This window comes from Maniola jurtina, chromosome 16, assembly GCF_905333055.1.
Source record: "Maniola jurtina chromosome 16, ilManJurt1.1, whole genome shotgun sequence".
Classification (NCBI taxonomy): domain Eukaryota; kingdom Metazoa; phylum Arthropoda; class Insecta; order Lepidoptera; family Nymphalidae; genus Maniola; species Maniola jurtina.
The window spans coordinates 12,351,071-12,375,895 of record NC_060044.1 but is presented as its reverse complement, the minus strand read 5'-3'; the positions used below and the strand labels follow the sequence as shown (position 1 = coordinate 12,375,895).

Genomic DNA, 24,825 nt, shown 5'->3' with positions numbered 1-24,825 from the left:
ATATCTTCGTTACGAGGTTACCTGAGATTAACACATGAACATGTAAAATGCAAAAGAGTTTACCATCAAAATCACCCAGATTTTTTTGTAAACAACAGCAATAGAGAGTAACTATTAGATACTATTAGGTATTTATATCGTTATTTTTTTTTAATAAAAGAATATTAGCCATTCTAATCATGACTAATACTCCCCTTTCCCCTCCAATTAAGCGTTAAGCTTGTGCCAGTAGTTGGTACGGCAATAGTGCAACGGGTGGGGTTTGAACCGCCGACCTATCGGAATTCAGTCCGCTCCTCAACGGTTGAGCTATCGAGGCTCTACATTTTGCTACATAGCAAGATTTCAAGAACATCCGGCTACATTTCAGTGTTGTTGCCAAACTGCCAATGTATCAATATTTCATTGATAAAAGATCGCAAAGTGTGATAATATTAAGAGTGCAAAGTAAAATATGATTTGAGTCAGCAGACGTGGCGTAGTGTTTGTTGTTGCAAGTATATTGATGCATGAGTAAAAGTTTAAAAGTTTACCTGTCTGGCAGGGGGTTGCCACGATACGAAGTCTCTGGCAGTACATGACGTGATTTCTAATATTAGGTATACTATTCCAAAGAAAATATTAAAAAAACCGGCCAAATGCGAGTCAGACTAGCGCACCGAGGGTTCCGTACTCGGGGTATTTTTTCAACATTTTGCACGATAAATCAAAAATTATTGCGCACTAGCTGATGCCCGCGACTTCGTTCGCGTGGATACTGGTTTTTTTTAAAATCCCGTAGGAACTCTTTGATTTTTCGGGATAAAAATTAGCCTATGTGCTAATCCAAGGTATAATCTATCTCTATTCTAAATTTTAGCCAAATCCGTTCAGTAGTTTTTGCGTGAAGGAGTAACAAACATACACACACACACATACATACACACAAATTTTCGCCTTTATAATATTAGTGTGAAGTGTGATAAAATTAAATTAAATTGTTTTAGAATGCAAAGCCCTTTCATAATATGATAACTCACTTGGTATAGTTATCTATAACTTTGAAAATTGATACATATTTTTTTTAATGATTCATGTAACCACTAAATAGCGGTTTTCGGATTTATTCCTTTACTTGTGCTATAAGACCTACCTGCCTGCCAAATTTCATGATTCTAGGTCAACGGGAAGACTCTCTAGTTTTTCTTGACGGACAGACAGATGGACAGACAGACAGACAACAAAGTGATCCTACAAGGATTCCGTTTTTCCTTTAGAGGTATGGAACCCTAATGACTTAGGATTTAAACCCAGTACCTACCTACCCAAGACACCGATGCCAAGAAGTCCCAGTTTCCGTCGGCCCGCCTGGTTCGCATTGCGACAGCGAGAGGTCGTAAAACTAGAGCCGGTAGGCGTATTCCAATTTCAATAAAAAGCAATAAGGATTTAGGAGATTAGCAAAGTGCCGACATCTGTCGCGCGGGATGCTCAGATGTCGGTCTCCTTTATCACATTTTCCTTATTGGTAAATTTGAAAATTGGATCCAAAGTGAAATGATGGTTTAGATAAAGCCTCCCTGAAAACATAGGGGATCGAATAGTTTTGAAAAAGCTACTTTTTTTCGCATATCTTTATCGCTTAACTTAATCGGTTTAGGAGATTCGGAGCAAATTGGTTGTGACAAATGAACAAATAGACACGAGTCAAGCCTATGGATGCCATCGACCACTGTGCGCCCCCGTGGCTGATGATATCCATAACGGATTTTCCTTTCGGAAAAAGGGTTAGTCTCCATTCCAAACAGCCAAATCCGTCCGGTAGTTTTTGCGTGAAAGAGTAACAAACATACACACATACACATTAACTTTCGCCTGTAAATTATAAGTGTGATGTGATAGTGTGATGTGATAGTGTGATGTTTCTCGCTTCACGGAAGACCAGCGCTGTGCCTGCGTTCCGGACACAGGCGCAGCAAATGCTGAGTGGAGTCCATTTTGGCACCACACACCTCGCGTCCCATTTCATATTTTATTTATTTTAAGCTATATTTTTGTTGGTACCAAATAAACAGTTTTTCTTTCTTTCTTTCATACAAGTACAGATTAAACAAATAGCAATCTTTACGTTATATACGAACAATGTTTTAATCTTGTATTTTCAGCGCAGAACACGGGAATAATCGTGTTAACAACGTTAACAAATAAAATAATACGAAAAATTACCGGATATTATATTTTTGATAAAATCTCTCCGTGGCCAGTGTTCCGTACATTTTATTAGTCACAATCACGCAATAAAATATATTAATGGTCACAATTTTCGGCCATTGCCTGTATTATGCCTGTATTTTGCCTGTATTTAACGCACGGACTCGGCTGCGAACGAATTAATTTCATCCGGGACATTTATAATTAGAAGGGCGATGCTAAATTAATTTTTGACCAGTTAAAACGTTTTATTTCAATATTTACCGTGATTATTTGGCTGCGAACATGGCTTTGTGGTTATACTTAATGGCTAATAACAGTTATTATTTTGAGTACTAAGTATATAGGTCAAACATAAGCAGAAAGATAGGGAGTGTTATAAGTTTGACGTGTGTATCTGTCTGTGGCATCGTAGCTCCTAAACTAATGAACCGATTTTAATTTAGTTTTTTTTTTGTTTGAAAGGTGGCTTGATCGAGAGTGTTCTTAGCTATAATCTAAGAAAATCGGTTCAGCCGTTTGAAAGTTATCAGCTCTTTTCTAGTTACTGTAACCTTCACTTGTCGGGGGTGTTATAAATTATTAATTTTCACTTGTATTTGGCTCATTTTAGTTAGGTATGGGGACTTAGAAATAGATGATGTCTGCAAATTCATCCACGTGGATTTAGGTTTTTAAAAATCCTGTAGGAACTCTTTGATTTTCCGGGATAAAAAGTTGCCTATACTTATCCCCTACTCGTATCTCTGTATGTCGTCAAAATCGGTTAAGACAGACAGACAGACACAGTCTTTTGCATTCATACCTACTATTTATAGGATGTTTTTTATCTTGAAATATTTAATAAGTGTAACTTTGCAAATCGATTTTCAAGTAATGATGAACTTTAAATGCTACTCTAAAGGTACTTTGTTGTTTTGTATTCAGATATTGTATTATCTCATTAAATATTTTCGTTTTTGTAATAATAAAACAAATAATTATTATGTAAGGCCTTAGAAGGTTTTAGAATTCAGTAAGAAATTTCTAAAACAATGGAGAAATTACTTCTAATAGATAGCCCCAGCGGCGAGGAAAATCGACCAACTCTTTTCATCTTTAAACAAAAGGGGCTAATTTGTCGGCACCGAACAAAAAATCCTGATGATGAAGGGATAATTATTATTCGAGGGAACAAATAATTTCTTTCATTTAATGAAACATTAATGTAAGGCTAAGGTCTGGTCTTTTGCGGGGCACGGATAGTACGCGACAGACCGAGATGGCAATCGGGATGGGGACGCCTTACACCCCCGCACAACCCCCGTACTAATCCGGTGCGGGCGAGCGCGGGTTTGCGGGGCCTCCCTCCGCCTCATAGCCCAATTGCCATCTTAACCTGTTACAAACTATTCCTAGAACAGTCAGCGTATAACAAACAGTCCAATCTGAACACGAGGCCTATGACTGCGCAGTATACAAAACAAATCGCAGCCGGGCTTGTATACAGGGTGTAACCAGAACGATAGAAAAACGAAGACAGGCGATAGTATTACTGATAAGATACCACAAAAAAATCACGAAAAAAATAAATAAAAAATCGTGTATTTTTTAAAAGTTCACAGTATATTATTGCAAATAAAACATCTGACTGACGCTAGAGGTCAAGGAACGTTCCGTAAATAAGTCACTCTGAGTCAATGCCGCGTCGTTGTTTTATGTCTGCAATGTAAAGTTATTTAAATTAATGAATAAATTAACTATGTCTGAAGTTAAATTGTTGTAGAATGTTTATACTCCTAATATTATCTATTTACCATTGATGTATATGGATAGGCCCTTCGAAGATAAAAAACGCGCTAAACAAGTCAATAGAATTTGCAAGTCTATTAACTTTGTCACTAGTGACTTTGATTTGATTTTGGCTAATATTATTATTTTAAAAAAAAGAATGACGTAAAATTCAAGCGCATTTTTGCAGTCGGATTTATATGGGAAAGGCTAATCCATATACATCGATGCTATTTACGCACTAAGTTGTCATTTTAGTGTTAAAATAGGAATCTTTCGAGGCTCATAACTTGAAAATCAATATTTTTGTCAATGTTTTTTGGGGTTAGGTTAGGGTACCTCAAAAGGAAAAACGGAACCCTTATAGGATCACTTTGTTGTCTATCTGTCTGTCTGTCTGTCTGTCTGTCCGTCCGTCCGTCCGTCCGTCCGTCGTGTTTGTCAAGAAACCTATAGGGTAATTCCCGTTGACCTAGTTTGTATGAAGAAAACGCCGGTTTGTGTCAGGCCTGAGCCTAACTAATTGGAGTGAAAGGTGCGGCAATGACAGCTGGATTCCCGCACTCTTTTGTTTGAAACAAGTCTGATCAATTCGTCTCAATTAGAAAAACTGTGAAGCCCGCCCTAATTTAATTATTGGAACGGATTTCGGTTCCGAAGTTCGTGTTTTGTGTTAAACTTAAGAAAATAGTTCCGAGGTAATGGCATTAGAATTAGATAGAGTACAGAATTAGATTAGACAGACCTACAGAAATACACAACTTATAAAGGTATACTTCTTTTAAAGCAAAACTTTTTTAGTCATGACTTGAAATTAATCTGAGTTTTTTTTTGGACGGAAATTACGTTCGCAATACTGCAAAGTGGTACTTGAAATGGCCACTAAACAGAACAGCTGTTTTAAGGCCCTCATCATTCACCAAAGTGTTTTAAAGAACTAGTGATTAGTACCACAGATTAAAATGTCCATTAATTACTATATAATTTTACGTTAAAATTTAAATTTTTAGCGACTCCTTTGGAAAACTGGAATCTCCGCGCGTTAGTTTAACAGCGCATAATATATTCATGTGCTTAAATTTTTTTTTTGTATCTTTAAAGGCTCTAGAACTGATGTTTTAAAAAATATGTTATGTAGGACCAAACTAAAAACCTTCGTTCTACGTAGGGGATTTTGAAAAATTATGTATTCGCTTTTTAACAAAAGAATGACAGTGTAGCTGTAGATGTACCTAGAATCTAGATCATACTAATACTGAATATTACAAACGCAGAAGTGTGTTTTTTCAGGGTTTGTTCTTCGATCACGCCGCAACGGAGCAAGAGATCGGCGTGAGTTTTTGAGTAGCCTACTTTATATCCCGGAAAATCAAGAGACGGAATCGCGGGCATCGGCTAGTGAATTATAAAATTTTGAAAGTGTATAATTATAATCCACCTCACACAAATAACACAATAACAAGGACGCTCGTCCCGAAATGAGGACAGACCGCCATCATCTTTCACCCTTTATTTAACTAGGGTCATAAATTATAAATTATATCGCATCCTTTGTGTTATGGTATGATTTTCTTTCATTTGACGCGTGTCACCACTTCAAATAGATGACCTCGCCCCAGCTTATTTAACAAAACCAGGGGGTAAATATTAAAAAGTAAATTTTTACTTTGTTTTTGGGACTCCTTTCATGTCCTTAGTACCTTTAAAAGGTTTGCAAACATAATATTTCGATTTTTTTAAGACAAAAGACGCTTTAAAATAAGTTAACACTGTCTTACGTAAGTATTTACTCGAATACTAAGACAGTACAAGTTGTTCTTGATATTAAGCTCCAAAATTAAGGAGCTCTAACAAAACAACTCAGTTAAGCGAAAGCCAGTTTTAATAAAGAGATCAGAATGTAGTAATGGCGAACTTAGCGCACGAGTGTAGTATGTGATGGTGTTCGCAGCGTTTGTGCTGACGTCACAGTTACGAGCCGCGTTATCGTATTCTCTAATGTGTTTACCTCTTCTATGCGGAGTGATAAAATTTAGGTTATTATGGCAGTTTTATTATAAGCGCTTTTGTGAACAAGGGCGACATTATAATTTTATTTTCTAGAAATATAACACGTCTGTCGGTTACCTTTTCATGGTCTATATAACCGATTTGGACGAAATTAATGGTAGCTTGAATCTTGAAGACGAATAATAGCCTACTTTTCATGCCGGAAAATCAAAAATACCCACAGTAATTTTACAGGCCTATCCATTAAATTGATTTTTAACCCCCGACCCAAAAAGAGGGGTGTTATAAGTTTGACGTGTGTATCTGTGTATCTGTGTATCTGTCTGTGGCATCGTAGCGCCTAAACGAATGAACCGATTTCAATTTACTTTTTTTTGTTTGAAAGGTGGCTTGATCGAGAGTGTTCTTAGCTATAATCCAAAAAAAATGGTTCAGCCGTTTAAAAGTTATCAGCTATTTTCTAGTTTTCTTGTAGAAAAGAAGGTTAGATAACCCTTAGGTTCATAATATTCAAGTGTCAATTGACAAATGTCAAGCTGTCAAGGAGGATGTTGCCTAGATATACATAATTATTTATTTGAAAATGATTTGTCGGGGGTGTTGAAAATTTTTAATTTACACTTGTGTCAAAATTAGGTACAGAGGTAGCTTGCATCTCTGAAACGATGAAACACGTAAAATCAAAGAATTCTTACATTAAGATTATTATTGTAAGTCCATGTCGACGAATATGTGACTATAATCTAGTAATTAAAATTAGACAAAATAACTAAAGATTTATCAAATCAATCAGTCACAGTACTGGGTTCACTGTAAAACAAAAATTAAGCACACACTTAGGTAATGTCTGATGGACCGCTAGCATCGATACTTTTTTAAGCAAATAATATTCAGAAGCTAAAATGAAACCACCTGCGAAAAAGCATTGTCTCCATTTGAAGTAAATAATTATACAATCTTAAAAGCAAAAGTCAGTTTTAATAAAGAGATCTCAATGTACTAACGGTGAATATCCGTGTGATGGTGTAAGCAGCATTAACGCCACTTTATGCTGACTCTACACAATTAAAGCTGGCATTATCGTACTTCCTAATGTGCCTTTCGTGTATAGCGAAGTGATTAAATTTTGATTATTTTGTGAAATAATTGTTAGTCTGTCCTTTGTCAGAATAAGGGGCAAAACAGCGTGGACTAAATTTCGTTAAATCGTGTTTGTAAACTGACCCGCACAGTAGGACTATTGGTGCATTACGATCCTCCTAATATTATAAACATAAAATGTGAAAGTATGTTGGTTTGTTTGCGGTTTGTCCTTCAATCACGCTGCAACAAATTCCATCCATACTAATACATAATTATTAAGAATGCAAAAGTCTGTCCGTCCGTTTAGCGAATTTTGACGAGCTTGCATCCCAGGGAAGGACATAGGCCCGGAAATTGAGTTGGTCCCGGAAAATGAAAGAGTTCCCAAAGGGTTTTAAACAGCCCATCTGTTAGACCAATTTTAATGAAAGGTACAGAGATCGTTTGCATCCTGGGAAAGGACATAGGCTACTTTTTATCCCAGAAATTCAAACAGTTCCCGCGGCGTTTTTCAAACCTTAACCAACGCGAAGGAAGTCGAAGACATTATCTAGATTCTAGGCTGACAATATTATAAGGCATGTAGAACCAGTAGACCACCCTCATCAATATCAACCCATCGTCGGCCCACTACTGAGGACGGGTCCCTGTCAGAATGAAAAGGGCTTAGCCATAGTCTGCCATGTTACCCCGGTGCGGATTTGCAGACTTCATATACCTACACTGACAATATTATGGAGATCTCTCAAGCATGCTTTCCTCACGATTTTTCCTTCACCGTTAAAGCAAGTGATAAGTATTTGCTTTAAACACTCATGATACTGAAAAGTTAGAAGCGCGTGCCCGGGTTTGAACCCCCGACTTCCCGAAAAGAAAATTCAAAATGTGAGTGATGCTCCGGTGTCGGGGCGAAACGTGCGTCGAGAGTAGTGGAAAAGTCTTGTGTGGTGGTGCATGTGAATGGTGGTGGCAGTGCTTGCTTGGGAACTTGGCTTTATTGCTTGGTTGGGGAGGTAAGCGGTGCTTAGCTTGTAACTGCATGTTTGACCATACAGATTTTTTCTGTTGGCGGATTATAGCAAAATAATTTTTAACTGTTTCTTGCTAAACATGAACTTCCGCAAAGTAACGCCTGATTCTATCCAATAAGAGAGTGAATGTTTTAACCACTAAGCTATCACGGCTCCGACCACCCTGCTCATTAATAAAATAATATAAAAAGAGGGGAGCGAAGGGACGCCGAGAATCCCTCTAATGGTAGATTAGGACACACGTTAGTTGATGCGACGTCTTTACTAAATTCTTTTGTATGGCTTTTGTATGGGGCCCCGGTAATGGAATAGCTGAGATTGTGATTAGGGGAAGTTCCAATTTGGCTGACAAATGCAGCGTTGATATTAATTGACTTTGTTTTGTTGATGGCATGATCTTGACAGGGAGCGTGCGAAAGCTTACTTTTACTTTTTATATTGAAAATATTACAATAAAACTTATCTAATAACTATACAAATCATGCCCGCGTAGAATGGTGCCAAGAATACTGGCTGCATTGTCGCACTGGACAGCCAGGCTGTATACTATTTTTTTTACTTTTTTGTGGTCAGCATTATTAATATTGGCACCCTTCAGGTACGGACCTAAAAGGTCCCAATATTAATAAGGCTCCGCTGCCCGTCCGTCCGTCCGTCCGTCTGTCTGTCTGTTAGCGGGCTGCATCTCGTGAACCGTAATACGTAGAGTTGAAATTTTCACAGAATTTATATTTCTATTACCGTTATAACAACAAATAAATAAAAATTTGACACACATGCACGATGCCGACAGAAAAACATTACCTTTTATAATAAACGATTTTATATTTATTATTAAAAGAATGTCGTCCTGTGTTAAGCAACAATTATATAGTTCCGTAAACTTTAAAATGTTATGAAAAAGTACCTTAGTTACACAAATACTTAATCGAGATTAACATCAAAACTTTAGCTATTTTAATATTGCGTTGTATTAGTACTCCTAAATTGCCCCAACTTGGCCCCTTTATTGCTCAATTTTGCAGTTTTATTTATTTATACAATGTTAATTTATTAAAGAAAAGTGAATATATTAAAGGGAAAGAATATTAATTTCAGGAGTTTCGTTATGAAGAGAGCTTATTTTATTAAAGGAGTTCTGGCCGTAATTTTGGGTCAATGGTTGATAAAATGTCGGATCCCGAAAGTTATAATTTAGACTTTTTAATAAACTATGCTGCGAAAGAAAAGACTTCGTAAATAATGATAATTTTATACGTGTAATTTTTGAAAATTTGTCTAAAAATTCGATTTTCCGAGATAAATTATTAATATTCATCCATTGTATTCATATTCGTCTTTAGAACGCAAGCTTTCGTGATTCTAGATCTACCCAGAGACTGAGTAGTGAAAAGGTACACATAGAGAGAAAGAAAGATAAAGAGTTAGTGCTATCAAAGTTGTACTGGTGGAGTCATCAGTCATTATGTCATGTCATGTCATCAGGAATAAATCATTCATTGATTCATTCATTCAGTATGACAGTCCAGCCACCCGGACAACTTTGATAACCTATGTACTTATATCTCGGAAACGTGACACTTTGGAAGATTTTGTAAATTGAACAATTGAAAAGAGCAACCGCCGAGTTTCTTGCTGGTTCTTCTCGGTAGGAACGGCATAGGACGGCCGAACCAGTGGTAAATTATTTGAAGATTCAAAAGCACTTGTAAAAGTTTATTTGAATAAAAATCTATCTAATGTATTATATTTTGTCTAATTCAATACTTGTTTGTATTGACGCCAGCTATTGATTAACGTAGGTCTTATGCGTGGCCGCTTTACAATTTTTAAAGGTAGTCTTTCTAATTACTGTATGAAATCATGCCCACGTGGATTGATGCCAAGAATACCGGCTACATTTTCGCGCTAGACAGCCAGGCTGACACTTTACATAGAAAAATTAGTCAGCGCTTCCGGCTAGGAGGCAATTAACCGTAAAGTACCTAACTCAAAATAAAATAGTAGGTAGTATACTCGTGATACATAGATATGAATACATATATAGTTATCCTTACAAGAGAGTAATTGACATATTAAACTCCATTTTGAAAATAGCCTACATAATATTGTGATAATAATAATTTAATGAATATAATTAAGTCAACCGTTAACCGCAAGCGGTCTGTATCGAGGACGGTTGCTCTTGTAAAATAATAAGTGGGCTAATTGCACAATGCAGTCGCAATCAATATTGCATTGATGTTGTGACCACAATGGGCTAGGGGTTTCAGATTAACGATTAACGCGATAAAAAGTAACCTATGTCCCTACCCAGGATGCTGATGATGATTTCGTCAAAATCGGTTTTAGCAGATGGGCTCTGAAAAGGTTATATACAAAATTTCCTAGCTATTATAGCTCGTTTTTTCCTAGATATTATAGCTCGTTTTGCATAATTTAGTTTCGATGACCTCCCTGGCGGAGCGGTGTGCGCTGGGGTCTAATAAGCAGGAGGTCCCGGGTTAGATTCGCGGCAGTGGCAATTTCGGAATTTATTATTTCTAGAGAACTCTAGTAGGACCGTCGTGGCTAGTTACCATCCTAACGGTAAAACCGAGCGACCACGCGATTTAGCGTTCCAGTACGATGCCGTGTAGAAGCCGTGTAGAAGTATGGGTTTAATAAAACTACCCATACCCTTTCCAAATTAGCCTGCTACCACTTTAGATTGCATCATCACTTACCACAACATGAGATTGCAGTCATTTGCTAACTAATATACTTAATCGAATAAAATAAAACAATTACTTTTAAAAATGAGTGCAAATAAAAATGCTTTACCGATATAGGTGTAGTATATTTGTGAACTTTTTCAATTAACCCGTTAATCAAACTAGGGGATGTCGATTTCCCTAAGCAAATAAAATCGTTGGTTGTAAAAGTCCTTCACCGTGACTAATTCAACCCTTTTCCTTTCTAGGTCACCGACACCGCTGTGCTCAAAGGTGAGGTTTACATCTAGTTCAATCTATGCTTCAGTTATTTATCTATCTATGTAAAGAGTGGGAACGCTAAGGTAGGTACTAAATAAACTCAAGCCTTTAAATAGTTCTACACCCGTACGTGTAAGAGCCAGTTCCCACTAGTCGTCTGTCGGGCCCGGATTTTAATCGGATGTTCCAGTGGCAGAACATTTTATATGAAACTATTCACACTTATCTGAAACCGATTTTGTGTCAAAATGTTCTGCCACTTGAACATCCGATTAAAATCCGGGTCCGACAGCCGACCAGTTCCCACTGGTCGGCTGTCGGGCTGTAACTCGGTCGCGCTAAGTTTGCACCTTGCTGGAATGCGGCGCCTCTCCCACTTCCCCGCTCACCTCCCCGCGGTCGTCTTGTCGCGTCAGTAGGTTCGCATACTGTACCTAAACGTCAGTGTGACGTAATCGACGCGAGGTGCAAACCTAATTTGACGGAGTAGTAGTCGAAATTCCACGGATACGAAAAAAAGGAACCCTTAGAGCGGTTACGCACTCATCCGATCCGAGAACGAGAAAATCTCGTTCTCGTCTGAGAACGGATATGAAAACTCGGACCGAACTCGGATATTGCTTACGCACTAATCCGATCTCTGATACAAATCTAAGTTGACAGTGTACCTCTTTGGCATATCTACGTCATAATATGTCCGATTAGAATCCGAGGCACATCCGAGGTTTTCTGACGGATGACGGAAGTCGGAGCTAGTGCCTAAGCTAACATACAAATAGTTCTATGGCTACTTCACGGATTCGAGTGCGTAATCGCCCTTATAGGAAGGATCACTTCGTTGAAAAAGTTTGCTTTCTTTTCTTTCTTTCGTTGTCTGTCTTTCTATCTGTATGTCTGTTTGTCATGTCTGACAAGACCAGGATACTTTCCGTTGACCTATAATCGTGTCTCTTAGCACACGTAAAGGGAAAAATCCGAAAACTGTCGAATTTGTGCCTTACATCATACAAAAAAATAATTAAAAAGTATTATTTCTTGTACGATGGTACGGAGCCCTTCGCGTGCAAGGCCAACTCGCAGTTGACCGTTTTTTTAATGTATAGACTAGCGCATGGCTGCAATCAGGCCTGCTAGCAAGTGATGATGCAGCCTAAGATGGAGCGCGCTTGCCTAGAAATTGCCCATTTACTTGACTTCAAGGTACTTACCTATATTAATAGTGTTTGTTTTGATAATATCTAGATTTAGATTAATTTAATCAAAAGGACATCAGAACGGTCTCTACCTAAATATATCTATTCCGAAAATTAGACATCCGACAAGGGGAATCTGTGAAATTAACGTTATATAAGTACGCTCGCACACTTCATACTTTTGATTTGCCAATAATAATTTCATCAGTTAAATAATACGTTAGTATGCAAAATAATGTAAAATAGAATTTGCTCATAGATAAAGTCGAAAAATTTAATGATGTTAGTTTGAGGTACTTGTCCGACCACTGACGAGAATCTTGAGACAATAAATAAATAATAAATATTATTCATTAATGAGCTTTTATGTTTTAGAGCTACTATAAAGATTTAAATATAAAAATGTTTAAGTATTCGCTGTGGTTATAGTCTGCCTCTGCTTCAAAACAATGTTTGGTACCTACTTTATGTCAAAAGTACAAAGTTTAGTACATTTTATAAAACTTCGTTTACACACAGAGCACGAACTCGCGTAGCTTTAAACTTATTTTAACCTGCACTGACTCCTCTCTGACACTGCACAATTTGTAGGGTTCTAATTTATCCGTTGAAAGTGCCTTGGAGAGCACTTAAAGTCATTGCGCCTGATCTTTCTCCGGACGTGTTGGATTGCCATCCCATTGGACTATTAGAATAAGGGAGTAGATAGTGAACCTATATTTGCACAGACTATAACATTTGCGTAGTTGTCTATAGTTCTGGGTTAAAATGGAGCCCGCCGCGTCAAATATTTGGTCGGGAGATTAGTCATAATGATCTTTTTTCTACTCTTAAGCAATTTCACCTTTACCACCTGAGTGCCTGGCGTACAAGTAGGTATTTTGACCACCCGTTTTAAACCCCCGACCCAAAAAGAGGGGTGTTATAAGTTTGACGTGTGACCAATGAATCGATTTTAATTTAGTTTTTTTGTTTGAAAGGTGGCTTGATTGAGAGTGTTCTTAGCTATAGTCCAAGAAAATCGGTTCAGCCGTTTGAAAGTTATCAGCTCTTTTCTAGTTATTACTGTAACCTTCACTTGTGGGGGGTGTTATAAATTTTTAATTTACACTTGTGCTAGATCTCTTTACCAAGCATATGCAAACTGTGGAACCAACTCTCTTCAGCGGATTTCCCACCAGATTTGAACATTGGGTTATTCAAAGGGGTGGATCAATGTATCTGAATACGAATGAAAGTCTGTAGTGTGCGGGGATCCTAACTGAAACTTGGGCTAGTAAGCGTTAATGGATAAGGCAACTAGAATTCAAATAACGCGCCTCAATTATAAGAGGTAGATTCGGCAGGGCCTAATGACGACGCGGTATTTTGGGTAAGGTTTGACACCTAAATAAAATCAGCGGGCCGTTTTAGCTCTTATTGTCACACAAAACAGACCACAATTGCGTGTGCAACTCAATATCCCATTAAGGAAATAGCTGAGTGCACTATATCTAGTAATTATAAGGTTTAGTTGATATATCTTTGTTGATATCAATAATAATTAGAAAGGACAATTACGGATATTGCTTGTCTTACAGGTAAATAACTATTGCATGTTTAAGTAAAGATAAATAGAGAGAGAGAGAGACAGCTCGTGCCAAACCTTCGTTATTTTATAAAAGCTGAAATTTTCTCTGCGCATTGTGCCCAGCACAGAAGTTTAAGGGTGTCTGGTAATGCAGGACGTGATTTCTAGCACTATTCCGAAGAAAATTTATAAAAATTAGACTTTATACTTTGACGTAAGATTTTTTACACCTGTATTACCTGTTATCTTCCAAAGCCACCATGATCCAAACTTCATAGTCGCTGATCGTTCCTCCCTGTGCTGGGAACAATACTCAGAGCAACTTTCAGCTATTATAAAATAATGAAGGTCTGGCACGCGCTGGCTCTTAGTTAAAAATAATTTGATGAGAATTTTGTTTTAAGAATAATATTTGTCCATAGTTTAAAGTAGGTATATCTACTTACAACTTTCTTCTGATTTTACAGGAATGAAACGAAACATTAAGTCTGCACTTATCAGCATAATAACATCTCAGACTTAATGATCTGGCTAACGTAGGGGTGCAAATATTTCCCCCAAAGTAAAAGTCAATTTAGGAAATGATATTTTCTAAATTTACTTACGTTAGGCAATTTTAGGGGAGACTTCTTGGTTATGCGTCTGCCATTTAAACTGTTTAATATAAATTTTACCGGCAGCAAAAATGGCAAAAACCGGCCAAGTGCGAGTCGAGGGTTCCGTCGTACTCAGGTATTTCTTCCGACACTTTGCACGATAAATCAAAAACTATTATGCATAAAAATAAATAAAATCTGTTTTAGAATGTACAGGTAAAGCCCTTACATAATATGATCTACCCCACTCGGTATAGTTATCTTACTTTGAAAATTCATGAACACACACACCACAAATTCATGGTTTTCGGATTTACTTCTTTACTTGTACAATAAGAGCTATTTACCTGCCATGATTCTAGGTCAACGGAAAGTAGGTTTTCTTGACGGACATGACAGACGGACAGACGGACAGATGGACAGCCTGACAGACGGACAGATGGACAGACGGACATACAGACAGACAACAAAGTGACGCTGTAAGGGTTCAGTTTTTCCTGAGGTACGGAACCCTTAAAATCAGTTGCTTCAAATACGGGTCGGCAATCGCAGGTCCAGCGTAGTTGAATTAGTAGAGGTCAGTGCCAAGAAAGCATTGACTACTATGCAATCTGACTATCTTAAGTGAAGTCGAACTCTGGTCAAGACAGGCGGCGTTCTCGTAAATTGGATGCGGAGATTGAATGGACATTGGATGTAAGTTACAGTAATTGCACTTCATCACTGGTTTACCAGGAACAGCTAGTGTGAATTTATCTACTGCCTGGTTATTTGGGTGTGGGATAAGTTATGATAGTATGCCGTTTTTAGGGTTCCAAAATTCAAAAAAGAACCCTCTCAACGCTAGTTTGCTAAATGGTTCTTTTTACCTAATTCTTACACGGCAATGGGAAGGATTGGCAAGGGAGAATATTATGTTGTTTGTTTCTTTGTGGAGCACTAGAAACTAAACGTGTGGACCGATTTTTTTCGATATACAGTTATAGTATAGGTACATAACGTAGTTAAAAGAAAACTTTGTAACTTACTATCATTGAATGTAGTTAAATGTGACCTCGATTAAAAACGCGACAAAGTTGTTACATAAATAAATAAATAAATAAATAAAATTTGATTAAAAAAGAAAAAAATATTTTTTAATCAATTGTAATATCCTTCAAGTAAAGAGTGAATAGGCAACTTCTAGGCAAGCGCGCTTCATCTTAGGCTGCATCATCACTTGCTAGCAGGTCTGATTGCAGCCAAGCGCTAGTCTATAAGTTAAAAAAAATTAGACTTTTACAAGTAAGTACTTTTGAATCGTCTAATGCATCTACCGCTAGTTCGGCATTTTTAACACTATAACACTCTTATTATAAACCGAGACGTCAAAATAAGGAGATTGTAAATGTTATATATTCAATCCGTATGTTTGTATGTATCTATGTTCGCGATTATCACAAAGACCAATGAGCCAATTTTGGAATTTTTCGCATCGAGGTTTACAAAATGTACCATCTACCTAGTCTTAGTTAAAGCATATTAACCAAACCGATTGGAGAGATGTGTGTTGCACATAGGGTGATAACACCTAGTAATTGCAGTTCAATTCAACCACTCCATTACTGGTTAGCCAGCAACATTTCAGGGAGGATTAGTGACGGAATATCGAACAGACAGTTCGCACAACGTTTGAAAGCACGCACAAATTTCATAGAGATCTATGAAATATGCATTCCGAATAAAAATAATATTCTATAAAAGAACAGAATAGATTTTTAATCAAATAAAGCTTCTGGAATGTGAAAAGACAAAGCAAGTGATAATTAAAATTACTTAAAACGCGCATAACTTCAAAAATTAGAGGAATGGCGGCCGCTACTTTTTAACCTAGAAAATCAAAGAGTTCCTAGGGATTTTTTTTAAAAACCAAAATGCACGTACCAAACCAATAAAAAACCAAAAAGCCGTGGGCATTATCTAATAGCTACATTATAAGTTAATCATAAAAAGATAAAGATTGTAAGTTTGGGTATAAGAGGTAATGTCCAGAACTAATGATCCAATCTTAAAAATTCTTTCACTGATAGATAGTTACATTACTCTCAAGCTTTATAAGCAGAAGTCACGGGCAAAAGCTAGTGTTAAAAAAGAAACCGCAATCCTTATCGACTAGCTACACCAAACTTTTCAAGTTAATTTTCCTAAATAAGGTAACTTTTCCATAGAAATGTTGGAAAGGTATTAAAGTGCTGAAAGAAAGTTCCTTACATACAAAATGTTTGCTACTTCGTATGAGTCACCTTAAACGCCTGCTGGAGACATTTTGACGTAAATTGGATACGTTGAGCCGAAAATTGGATACATAGGCCAGATCTTTCGTAGGCGAAAACAATTTTGTAAGCGAAAGACTTTTACACTACAAGCCCCGTAATAAAAGCTAGACTGATTTTTCAGTGTGATTGGTATCTTACTAATAATACTATCAATGCGAAAGTTTGTCTGTTTGTTGGTTTTTATTGGTTTTTCCTACAATCACGACGCAATGGAGCAATGGATTGACCTGTTTTTAGGGTTCCGTACTTCAAAAGGAAAAAGCGACCCTTATAAGATCACTTCGTTGTCTGTCTGTCTGTCCGTCTATCCGTCTGTTGTGTCTGTCAAGAAAACATAATTCATTTTCCGTTGACCTAGAATCATATTTGGCAGGTAGGTAGGTCTTATAAGACAAGTAAATTACGAAAAAAAAAAAACTCCAAAAACCGTGAATTTGTGGTTACATCACAAAAAAAAAATGTGTTCATGAACAAATAATAATAATAAAATTAGTGTTTTCAAATTTTAAAGTAAGATAACTATACCAAGTGGGGTAGTAGTAGTAGGAAAGTACTTTACCTATACATTCTAGAACAGATTATTTTTTATGCAAACTGTTGTGGTAACTATCCAAAGCCTCCCCCACATCAGATGAGAGACAATTTAGGAATTATATATTTGGAAATATCCAGGAATCGAACCCGAGACCTCCCGCATATACGATGACAGAGCTCACCACTACGCCACGGAGGTTTTCAAAAGGATCTAATAGCGTTCGCCTTGAGATTAGTTAGGGTATTGTGTACATAGGATAATCGCACGTGATAATTACAAGGCGGTTTACCCCTACATTACGGTTAACCAGTAATTTGGTAGTGTTAATAAACCTTGTGTGTTGAATCTTCAATAATTAATTATCTTTATATCACCAGTCGTATCTGGTGTGAAGCGAAAGAAAGTAAAAAGAAGCTGGCATATAAATTGAAAGTCGAGCCTCAACAGCTCAACGGTTGAGGAGCGGACTGGATTCCGAAAGGCCGGCGGTTCAAACCCTACCCGTTGCACTGTTTTCGTAGCTACTCCTATCACAAGCTTTACACTTAGTTGGAGGGGAAAGGGGAACATTAGTCACGATTTAGCATGGCTAATATTCTTTAAAAAAAAGAAAAAGAAATAAAGTCGCTAGCTCGCTACCACCGACTGCATCATTCATTAGTTCATTACACAAAGATCGCGGTCAAGGGTTAACTTGTAATCAAATAAACAAGTGTAAATTAAAAAATTATAACACCCCCGACAAGTGAAGGTTACAGTAATAACTAGAAAAGAGCTGACAACTTTCAATCAGCTGAACCGATTTTCTTGGATTATAGCTCGATCAAGCCACCAATCAAACAAAAAAAAAACTAGATTAAAATCGGTTCATTAGTTTAGGAGCTACGATGCCACAGACACCCCTCTTTTTGGGTCGGGGGTTAAAAAATACGTACCACCTTAATCATTTTATTTTCGTTAAGAATATTATCTAGATCCTCGTTTTATTACACTTTCTTTGTCTATTTACTTAAAACTATTTGAGTCGAGTATCCTCTTTACCAGTTCCCTTTATCCTCATTCGCTCCGAAACACTGGCCAATAGTCGAAAGTTAAGTACTTGGCCCATGATTAAAAAAGTATTGAATTCGGAAACAGCTGTTGAACCGTTGAGGATCTCTTGGCTCAACTTTGGAATTTCGAAATGAGTTTCCTCTCTGAGCTGGAATTGTGATAGAGTCATCACTATTTGTAGATCTTAAACTACGTCTGTTGGTTTATGATCAGATGTACCTACTCCGTTTAATTATAGTATACTAATAAATAAAATTGGAGTGTCTGTCTGTAATTTCGAAATAACTACCGCATTTTGAGGTCATATGGTTATTTGAACGATACTATAACTGAATCACACGTTTTTAAAATTTTTGTCTGTCTGTCTGTCTGTCTGTCTGTTTGAAAAGGCTAATCTTGGGAACGGCTGAACCGATTTTGACGGGATTTTCACAGACAAGTAGAAAATTGACCAGGGAGTAACATAGGCTACTTTTTTAACCGACTTTCAAAAAGGGAGTTGTGTTTTTCTACCTATGTACACTGAAATCTCCGAGATTTCTGAACCGATTTGCGTCATTTCTTTTTTAATCGATAGAGGAACTTTGCGACATTGTTTCATAAAAAATTTGGAGTCCAACTCCTCAATCCTGATGCTGCAGGGGATCTGACCAATCCACGCGGGCGAAGCTGCGGGCATCAGCTAGTTATAGTATAAGGGCCGACGCACATATGCCGGAGCGCGGCGGAGCGCAGCGCAGAGCGTGCCCGCGAAGTTTTCTAATCGGGTGACACATTACGTGAATTTCTACCAGAGAATGCGCGAGCACGCGTGGGACTGCGCGCGGATGCGCGAGTACAACAGTTTGATTTTCCAGAATACAAGTAGTTTATACCCTTCTCTAGGATGCAGTCTATCTCTGTACCAAGTAAATGATGTTCACAGCGTCGTCCAGACGGATCTGGGTGTTTTAAAAATCCCCTTGGAACTCTTTGATTTTCCGGGACTTTTCTTTAATAATATCATGTAAAGAGAGGTAAAGTTTGTAAGTTTGTTTGTAGGAAGTAATCTCTGGAACTAATGAACCGATTTTGAAAATTCTTTCATCAATAGCAAGAGTGACATATATAGGCTATATTTAATTTTCAAAAAAATAGAGATCCCTATGAAAATTGTACCTAATTAGCTACCCGAGCGAAGCCGGGATGATTTGCTAGTTATTATTTTGAAACGTTGTTGTGTCAGTCAGTGTTAGGCACTATAAAGGCTGGCATGCATTGCAATCTAATACGTTTTGTCATGATGTCATTTAAATCTTCACGCAAGTCCCAACCATAACTGTACAAAGTTTCACTCAATCAGACGAACGATGCGCGAACGCACAGGCAACGAAGGAGAAAACATTAATATAAGATTGCTTAAAAAAAGTATTTTTTAATTTAAATAACCTTTCGTCGCTTGATAATCGAAAAAGTTTAATTTCGTGCAACGAGATTGGCTTTTAAATTCTCTTGATCAATCTCCTTCGGGCGGAAATTATGTGTTTTGCTGATTTCATAATTTGTGGAAATGAAGACGCAATTTTTTGTGGTTCATTTGAATGATTAAAATTATTTTATGTAATAGACATTGTCTAATTTAACAAAATTCAAGTGTTGTGGATTTAAAAAAAAACCGGCCAAGTGCGAGTCAGACTCGCGCACAATAAATCAAATACATAAAAATAAATAAAAATCTGTTTTAGGATGTAGGTACAGGTAAAGCCCTTTCATGTAATACCTACCCCACTTGGTATAGTTATCTTATTTTGAAAATAGAAGTATATATTATATATTATAACCCTATAGGTTTCTTGACAGACATGACGGACGGATGGACGGAAGGACGGAAGGACTGATAGACAGACAGACAGAAGTTGCAGAAAAAGGTAGCATGTATAAATGAAAAAGCCATAAACATAACAATAATATTGTAATTGAATTTTTTAAAAGCCTGTAAAAACACAAACTTCGAATTTAATTTACTCGTTTAAAGGTATACAAACAGATTGTTACAGTATAGTAGTTAAATAAGCCACAATCTGCCATACAATGGCATGTAAATTGAAATCGCTGGACGTTGGACGAAGCCCAGAATAGTTAGTTCTCTTTATTTTGTAATAAATTAATATTTTACCCGACTTCGGAAGCATTATTTCAGCAGTTATTGAATGCTGGAAGTATTTTATGCTAAAATAGCATTATTTTGATCTTCTATGTTTAAAATTTAAAAGAAAAACCTGACTGACTGACTGATCTATTCCACACAGCTCAAACCATTACTTATGACGTAGGCATCAGGTAAGAAGGGATTTTGGAAAATTCGACTCCAAAGGGTTAATTAAAATAGGGGTTTGAATTTGTTATTAGAAGATGCCTATTCACTCTTGTTTTAAAGATTTGAATTTGAAATTTGACAATTGTTTTTTTTCCATTCCATCAGCCTTTCCAAGAGCGTGCCACCAAACACGGTCCTCCGCCTTCCTCATCCACCCGCTCCCCGCCACCTTCTTCAGGTCATCGCTCTGGCAGGCGGGAGGTCGTCCCACACGGCGCTTAACCGGTACGCGGTCTCCACTCCAGAACACGTCTGCCCCAACGGCCGTCGGTTTTGCGACAGACATGACCTGCCCATTGCCATTTCATCTTGCTAATCCTTTGAGCGGTCGCTTTTGTTCTCCTGCGAATTTCCTCGTTCCGGATTTTATCTCTGAGAGTATCCAACATAGCTCGCTCCATAGCGCACTGAGCAACTTGTTGAGAATTGCTACTGATAGGAAATACAGATAGCGGAAGAGTATTCCGAACCTTAGACATGCGTATGAGGAATGATGACACAAAACATTTCGTTAGATGGAATGTCGACGACATAAAGATGGAAACTCACCCGACGTCTTGCGGTTCTGTGGTAAACAGGCGAAGGGAGACAAGATCGAAAAGTTTCAGAGCACACTTAACAGGGCTCTCTCCGTCACTCGCTTCATACAATCGTAGTTCCAATTTCATTTGACTATTAAGCAACCAAAGTCCATGAAATTTTGCAGACATATTCTAGAAACTAATATCTGTGTCCAAAGGGTTGCTTAATATTCAAATGAAATTGGAACTACGTTTGTATGAAGCGAGTGACGGAGAGACCCCTCTTAACTCAGTTCTTACTCGCACTTTACCGTTTTGATTTATTTGCTCTGTTTTTTTTCATGCGTACGAAATCTGTCTCTTTATGAAAGACAGTTCTTAAAAATAATGTCTGCTGCTTTGTTATTCCCAAAAAACTTGAGCCATTTAACTTGTCTCAACAGGATGTTGTGATATTTATGAATGCTATATTTTTATGCTGATAAAGTATTATAAAAATGTACTAACTTTGATGAGTATGAACTATGGATCTTTGTAAAGTAATAGTTCCATCGTTTTTACGATTCATACAATTCGGCAGAAATATCGATAATTCAAAATCATGGTATATACCCGTTATTTACATTATTCGAATCTGTAAAAATATTAAAATATAAAAAAGGAAGAAACAGGGATATTGAAGAATCGTATGATTAAAGTGTCAATGTATTCTAACATATCTGATCTTGTGCCTACAGTATGTAGATAGGTTTTCTATAAGTACACGATATTATGACATCACATCCTTTAAAAAATGATTTTCATAAATTCCAGGTTCTAGGAGAGTGAAGTCGGGGCAGTTCAGCTATTTAAAAAATAAAGAACTTCTGTTTTAATCAATCAATCAATCAGCCAGTTTAAGTCCACTGCTGGACATATGCCTTCCCGAGAGCGCGCCACCACACACGATCCTCCGCCTTCCTCATCCACCCACTTCCTCGTCCTCCTCCTCTTAAGGTCGTCAGTCCAGCGGGTTGAAGGTTTTAATATTCTGTGAAAAAAAAAAACTAAATTAATTAAAAAAAATAAGAAACAACACCAAATTGCGTACTTGTTCCGAATCTCGACAGAATTAAATCTAATAAAGATCCCCCCCATTCTTAATATTTATGATCTTAAATCCCTCACAAAGTACGTAATTTTTGCGACAACATAAAACAGCTTAGAACAAAGCCTTGCTAAAAGGCGACTCCCCTATCAAAACATTTATTCATAACGACACCAAAATGAAAAACTTTTGGAACCCTAAATAAAAATATGAGAGATTGCCATTCGCCACCGACTGGTATACCTACAACCTTGCCTACGACTTTTCCCCCCTTAAAATGTCAAATTTCATTATTTCAGACTAGAGGATGCTCGCGACTTCGTCTGCGTGGATTTAGATTTTTATAGATCCCGTGGGAACTGTTTGATTTTCCGGGATAAAAAGTTGCCTATTTCGATTATAGGGACGCAAGCTACTTCGCTACCTTTCTTACAAATCGGTTAAACGGATGGGTCTTTAGGGATCCCGCGGGAACTCTTTGATTTTCCGGGATAAAAAGTAGCCTATGTCCGTCCCCGGGATATAAGCTAACCCTGTACCAAATTTCTTCAGAATCGGTTACACTGTTGGGCCGTGAAAAGGTAGCAGACAGACAGATAGATAGACAGACAGACAGATAGACAGACACACTTTCGCATTTATAAATAATATTAGCATGGATATTAGTATGGATGTTACCATGTAGCACACCTCAACGCTTTCCATACAAACGTAGTTTGGTTCTCTTGTAGACACGTTCTAACTAGTGGTTCGCCGCAAATTATGGCTGAGGTCTATAGATCGCAATATTAAGACTGTTAAAATGAGACAGTAGTAGTGTTGAATTGGGGATCCTGTATCAAAATCCATGGGGATTTTGGATCACTCTCGCTAACGCTCGTTCGCTACGCTCACCGTGATACAAAATCCCCATGAATTTTGATACAGGATCCCCAATGTAGGCTACTGTCCACAACAACACATTAAATAAATGGAGTATTCCTAAATCCAAGCAACAATTAATCACTATCAACAGTGAGACAAAATCCTCAATGACTAGTTATTGCGGATCCTATATCATACGCCCGCACCGCACAGTGGATGATATAATACGATGAGTTCGACGAGACTGCGGCATTCATAAGAAATGCGAACGAGCCCATATGCATGATAATTTTACGTCTAAAAGTTTGCTCTCGCATAGTTAACCATTTGATTTGTTGCGCTCAAATTATTTTTGTATATTGATCGTGTTTCTGCTTGATCCGGCATTGCTGTATTCATTAGTATGAATTTCGATCGATTGATTCGAGGCTTGCGCATACTTATAATAGGTTGGATAAAGGTAGACTCTTTAAATGTTTATAGCTCATCAGAAATATATTCGTATTACATTAACGATTGCTTTTCCACATATCGGACATAACATTTTATCCAACGATAAAGCACATTTAGTACACGTTATAGCATGACCACATGGTATATAACACGCAGCTACTTCTTCTACAAGACAAATTTTGCAGCAAAGTGTTTCTTTAATATTTTCAACACATAATATGTTTCTGTCTGCAAAAGAACTTATTATATTGTTATTTACAAATTGTTCAGATACTTTTGATGCACCACAAACATCTTTGCTATCACTTTGTAGGTATGTTTCACCCTTCACAAGTAAAACATAGGGACAGGACGGAAACCAGCGTGCGTGCTCCGACCATGGATGATCTTCGATGCCCCAGTCTTTGAGCCTGCCATCACAAAAGTAACAAATCACGCGATCACTATCTCCTGTATAAAAAAAACCAGCATCAGCCATTTCTTGAGGTTTTTGATTTAAATCTTGAGGCCAGGTATCAAAACTTCGCAATCTTGCGATTTGAGTTGCATAGCGAGGATATTTAGGATATATTAACTCCATTCTGATCTACAAACAATGAATTTTGGATAAAGATTTATTAGTAAAAATATATTATAGCAGATTTCTAGTAAGGTGTGCAAGCTTATCATACATTATTATTTATCGAAAATTAATTCTTTAATGATGAATTTAGACACATTTCCCGCTATTTAAATATATTTCGATTGTTATAAATACTTTGATAAATAGAGATTAATGGACGAAAAAAATACGTACAATGCGTACTAATATAATAAATTCACTGATGCCCCCACGACTTCATCTGCATGGATTTAGGTTTTTAAATCCTGCGGGAACTCTATGATTTTCCGAGATAAAAAGTTGTCTATATCTCTCCAGTTCTTTTACTATACCCACGAAAAATCATGTCGATTCGTTGCTCCGTTGCGACGTGATTGAAGGACGAACCAATAAACAAACAAACAGACACACTTTAGCATTTATAATAAGTATGATTAGTGATGCAAAAAGGCGTCTGTCTAAACTAAAGACTAACGGCTGAATCTTGCCGAAATTTGATACACAGACAATTCACATCTTGGAGACGGATCCAGGATATTTTTTGACGTCGAAAATTAAAGGATTTCCACTCAAGTTTTAAATCAAATTCGCAAGGAAGAAGATTGAAGCATCAAATAGGAGC

At 37.3% G+C, this 24,825-nt stretch overlaps 1 protein-coding gene across 1 annotated transcript in view; it reads left to right on the top strand.

Moving 5' to 3' along the window:
- Nucleotides 1–24,825, top strand: part of LOC123873189 (connectin-like) — a 332,367-nt gene that overhangs the window by 12,485 nt on the left and 295,057 nt on the right. The window contains exon 2 of the mRNA XM_045917913.1: nt 11,047–11,071. The gene's annotated coding sequence lies outside the window, so the exon portion shown is untranslated. The remainder of the gene's footprint in view (nt 1–11,046; nt 11,072–24,825) is intronic.